This window comes from Suncus etruscus, chromosome 17 (assembly GCF_024139225.1).
Source record: "Suncus etruscus isolate mSunEtr1 chromosome 17, mSunEtr1.pri.cur, whole genome shotgun sequence".
Lineage (NCBI taxonomy): Eukaryota > Metazoa > Chordata > Mammalia > Eulipotyphla > Soricidae > Suncus > Suncus etruscus.
This window is the reverse complement of record NC_064864.1, coordinates 12,330,062-12,335,609: the sequence shown is the minus strand read 5'-3', so window position 1 is coordinate 12,335,609 and position 5,548 is coordinate 12,330,062. Positions and strand designations below refer to the sequence as shown.

General features: G+C 37.5%; 1 non-coding gene across 1 annotated transcript; it reads left to right on the top strand.

The window, feature by feature from the left end:
* The first annotated feature begins 5,124 nt into the window (after positions 1-5,124).
* LOC125995549 (small nucleolar RNA SNORA22) lies at positions 5,125-5,254 on the top strand. Its single transcript, XR_007491051.1, has one exon. It is a non-coding gene; the product is annotated as a small nucleolar RNA SNORA22 (small nucleolar RNA).
* The last annotated feature ends 294 nt before the right edge of the window (positions 5,255-5,548 follow it).

Below are 5,548 nucleotides of genomic sequence, written 5' to 3'. Positions count from 1 at the left end.
TTACATCATATGTTTATGTAGGATTAACTCATCTCTCTTTTATCTACAAATCCTCTTTGGCCTATATAAAATTCCATTCACTATACACTTAAAAAGTAAATATATTTGTATTATCTTAACAAATATATTTTTAAATATCTATAGTATGTATAGCAATAAAATCATATTCTTATACTGTTTTGAAAAGTAATCTACCATGACATAGCATGTTAAAAGAAGATTGAGCTCAAAGTCCCTGAGTAAATACTAGCTATGTGATCTCATCCAACTATTTAAATTTTCAAAGCTTCAGTTCTCTCATTATTGTACAAAATTTAAAGAAAGGTAAATACCTAGTATTTTCTATTCCATTCTTGTTAAATTTTCTATTCCATTCTAGGCATGGGCCTAGATATAACAAATTATAAGAGCTCATTAAGTGCAATTAATACATTTTGTCAAAGAGTAACAAAGGAAAAACAAATCTAATAAACATATGTAAAAAATAAGTTGAATCAAGTTTCAAGCTCAACTTTACTGAGTCTAGAGAAATATATTAATATATTTATTTTATCGTTGTATTATAGATTCTGCATTATACAGAAACTTAATTTTATGTATAATTTGATATTTATGCCTGCTACAAACACCTTTTTCAAAATACTCAAAGCAACATTACTTAAGGCATATGTATGCCTTGCATACAGAAGGACGGTGGTTTGAATCCCGGCATCCCATATGGTCCCCTGAGCCTGCCAGGAGCGATTTCTGAGCGTAGAGCCAGGAGTAACCCCTGAGCACTGCTGGGTGTGACCCCCCCCAAATTTGCTATTTTAATGTAGAACTAAGTTCAAGTCCATGAAAATTATGGAGAATAATTTACCTTTTACCAAAACTTGCCTTTCACCAAGCTCTGTTTTCCTTCCCTTAATCAAAGAATGAGTTATCTCTTTCTAAGTTATTGTCCTTTCTGTAATTGAGAAAGCAACCAATAATCCACCTTTTTTATGACCTAAAAGAATGTGGATGAGTTGCATAGTATATAGAACAAATATAAGTTTAAGTTTATTTGTGAATATGAATATATGTGAAAGACTCATTATTTCACTCTCTTTAAAGAGCAAGTCATTTATTGCTCAAACTTCCTCCTCTCTTGGATCTTCAAGACCTTGGTTCAGGTTAGATTTTTCTGGTTCGTTTCATTTAATTTAGACTTTATACCCATGTATGTATGCATGCGATTAAAATGTGCCCTTTTTAAAAATGTGTCTGGAGAGATAGTACAGCAGCCAAGTTGCTTACTTTACACATGGTTTGATCTGCATGTCATGTGATCACCTAAGCATTGTCATATGTGATCCCTGAGCATAGAATCAGGATCATGCCCTGAATACAGCTGGATGACTCCCTAAATTAAACAAGCAAAAATAAATACAATTTGGCTTTTCTTCCACTAATTTGATGTAATTTGCTCATTCATCCCTCTCATCAGAAACAGATGGGTTGCACTGAATTCCATGTGTCCATATCAATTTAAAACACTTAATAGTTTATTTAGAGTCTAGTTTCTAAAAATGGTTAATACCCATATGGCTTCCCATGACTAAATATGATATTCATAAAGACATCTTAAATTGGGAGATTTTTGTTGTTGTTATTGTTTTGGCCAAATACAGAAGTATTCAAGATATATTTCTGGCTCTGCATTCAGGGGTCACTCCATATAAATCTCCAGCTACATTTTATGATGAAGGAGTTCAAAACCCAGGTCGGCCTTATGCAAAGCAAGCTATCCTATTACTATCTCGCTAACCCTTTAAAAATGTGTTACAGAGTAAAACCCTTTATTATTTATTATCAATGCATTTACATTTTATATCTTATCTATTTTATAAGCCTATATACCTATGAATTAACATAAAGCATTCGCAAGTGAAAAGGAGTCACTGGTCGAAATTGTATAAAAAGCACTGGACTGCAGAACTTCTAGAAGTTGTTCAACTTGGTTTAAATTATTTTATATAGTGCTGCCTCTATTGATTGCCTAATAAATATGGATCATGCTCTTGAAGATTTTAGTAATAATTGACTATGTAAGTGTTGGGGACTGTGACTTGTTTGAGGTTATTTTGCTATACTTTCTGCCTTAGTTCAGCCTTTCACCTAAAGGCTACATGCAGTCTTGCTGTAAGTTCTTGGGCCAAAGAGAAAGGAATGTGCAGCTGCAAAGTATAATTAATCTTGTAGCCCGGAGGAGAGCAACACGGCCCGGTACCATTCCCAGAAATGAGGTCTTACTCCCTCAACTACATTCCGGAGTCAACAAGGCAGTTATTATGTGTATATGTTACATTGTCTGTACAAAATTATTTCTGTAAGAACATTGCCCCCACCTTATATCTGTTAAAAGTTTAGATATGCAGCTAGAAGGTCACAAGAAATCTCCATGGAAACAGCACGTTCATCATGACTTGCAGGTAATCCTGCCTCCTAGCCCACTGCCCATTTCCTTATTTGGAGAATGATTTACTTTCTTTGTTCCTTGTAACCTGATATGTATTCTTGCCTTGTATGGACCTTCGCACCAAAAGTGTGATTGACATTATCTTTGTACTGCCCCCTTCTCCTTCACTATATAAGAAGGAGCTGTAGTCAAATAAAGTTGCCCTTGAGCAGTGAGACATTGCCTTGGGTCTTTATTATTAACCTCTCTCAGATTTTTTACAGGTGTGGTTGTTCTTCTACTCAGCAAAATAGAAGTGCGGTTGTCTGAGAAGCCTTCCCAGCTAATTCCTGCTGGCCGGGCCCCCCTGGGGGGCTTCAGGACCCCGCATTTTGGCGCCCAACGCTGGGCTCGAAGACCACCGCCACACCCCGAACGACTACAGGTCGGCGAGTCCGGAGCTGTTTCGTAAATCGCAGGAATACCTCATCAGGGTAAGCGTTGAAACGAGTTAGCCTTAATCAAAAATTTAAACTGCAGTTTTTCCAGTCGTTCTGATCGCCGCCCCTGATTGGCTTTTGGGGCTTCACCCATAGGATCCGCTACCATGGGTGCCGCATTGAGTACTGAGCTTAAATTCATTCGAGATATACAGTCTGAATTGAAACGCAGACATATAGAGGTTACCAAAAAAGATATTTGTAATTTTTTAATGTTTGTTCATGATGTTTGCCAGAAATCTAGTGTTCCCGGGCTCCCTCTCGCTCTGACTCTGTCTCTCAGTTTCCTTCCTCTTCTGACCCTTCATCTTTACTTCTGCCACTGCACCCTCTGTGAAAAATCCTAAACAGCCCTTCACTTCCCTAGCTTCAGCTCCGTCCCTGTTTCACCACCCTCCCCTCCTTAGCCAGCAATTGCAACAATACAAAGCCTTTAATTGGAAAAGCCTCAAAGAGCCGTTTCAAGCCGTAACCTCCTATGGCCCCCAAGCCCCTTACACGCTCTCCTGCTTAGAATCTAAAAGCTGAACTCTTTGTCTCTTGGGAAGTTAACTTTTTTTTTTCATTGCAAAGCCCTTGCAGATAGGCAGGAATCCTGATCTCTAAGCTCTTATAGCTGGCCTCGCCTCTTTTCATACCTTAAAGGTACAGCACACACTTTCCAGGTCCCAGCTTGCCAACATGGCTCTTGCTGCCCTCTATGCCTGGAAGTCGCTCCCCAGAGCCAGCATTCCAGTAGCTCCCCCACACGCGGCAACAAACTGTTGCTGCTTTCTCTCTTCCCCCCCCCCCTTTCTGACTTGAGTTCCCAACTCACCACAATTACATCCATGGTGTCTCACCTCTCTAACAAATTTGATAATGCTCTTAGCTCAAAAACCAGTGCTACTACCTTTCCTGTCTTTCTCCCTAATGGAAAAAGTCTTCCCCCCCCCACCTCCCCGCCTGCTCATCAGCCTCCGCAGCTACCTTCTCAAACGCCTCCCACTGATCCCCCGCACCCCAGGGGAAAAATTCTAAATGCCCAAGACGCTCAGTCCCTAACCATGGCAGATTCCCTCCTCTCACCGCTCCCCCTCTTAAAGCTATAGATATGAAACTACTTGGCCAAATTAAAAATCTTAAACAAATCTTAAGCCTTCAAAAACAGGCTGCTTCTCTTAATTCACAGGTTTCTGCCCTTCAGGCGTTTCCCCCCCCTCCTAAATCTATAGTTGTCTGTCCTCTGCCCACTGAATTCTACGGCCAGGCCCCCCCTCTTGAGAATTCAAAGGAACAAACTAATAAAAGTCAGGCTGAGTGCCATAAAACAGAAACTGCTGCAGTGCCTACAAAAAATTCTAAGGGCACAGTGAGCAGGATAATTACAAAGTATCATCTGCTAAGCCATAAAACCTTGCGATATCTACACTTTGCTGTTAAAACTTCTGAGCCTAATGTACCTTTTACTCAGTACATTTTGCTCAAACCAGTCCTCAGCCTCCTTCAGCCTCTTTCCTGCCAGCCTTGGGAAACAGCCAGCTCAGGCCCTGCCACTCCCACTTTAAGCCTTCCAATTCACCTTGAAATACCCAATCTTTGTTATTCAAAAGAAATCTGAAAAGTGGCATCTCTTGCATATTCTCAAATCAATTAATAAAACCATGATCCCCATGGTGCTTTTGCAACCCAGACTCCCCTCTTCGGTTGCCATTCCCTCTAATTCCAATACATTAGTAATTAATCTTAAAAGATTGCTTTTTTTTTTCTCTATATCATTACACCCTGCTGACTGTAAAGAATTTGCCTCTAGCCTTCCTGCTGTTAACTGTGCTAGCCCCTCCCCGAGTTATCAGTGAAAGACTCTGCTTCACCTTCTTAGCCCTACACTTTGTCAGATATGTGTTATTAGGTTTAGTGCATTAAGTAGTGTAAAGTAATTATTAAAACATTAAAAAGCAACAGGAAAATAACAGCAATAAACTTTTTTTTTTTTCATGCCTCTCAGAAAATTTTACACCAAGGTCATAATTCCGTCACTTTACAGATAACAAAATATTGGTAAAAGAAAAACTTCTTTGTGTTTTAAAATTCAAACAAACACAAAAGTGTTAAATTTAAGTCTTATATTTCTATTAAAAGTTTTATTTTAATTTTTAAAGTATTTACAAAATTATGTGAAAAATAATGTAGTTAGCCTTTTTAAACAATATAGTTAATTTAATGCACAGTAAACACCTAAGTGTGCTTTATAGTACCCTTAGTTTTAACTTTGTGCTACAGCAATGGTTGTTCTTTATTTCTGCATTGAAAGAACTATTATTTTAAGTGCATTCAAAATATCAGCACATTATACAAATCTGTATATTTGTGTCGCAGTGAAAAAATAATATAAATGAAAAATATATTATATATAATTTTATAAGTAATATATAAAAGTAACTAAACTTTATAAGCAAATTAACTAGTATTAAATATAATTTTAGTCTTAAGTTCTAGGTGTGTAAATGCATCAGATGTCTTTAACTATATTTTATAATAATCTAAGCATTTAGTTAATTTGGTATATAATATTTTTTACTAATTATTCACTTAAAGTCTTCATAGTAAAAACAGTTGTTTGTTTTTTAAAATCAGTTTTTTATAC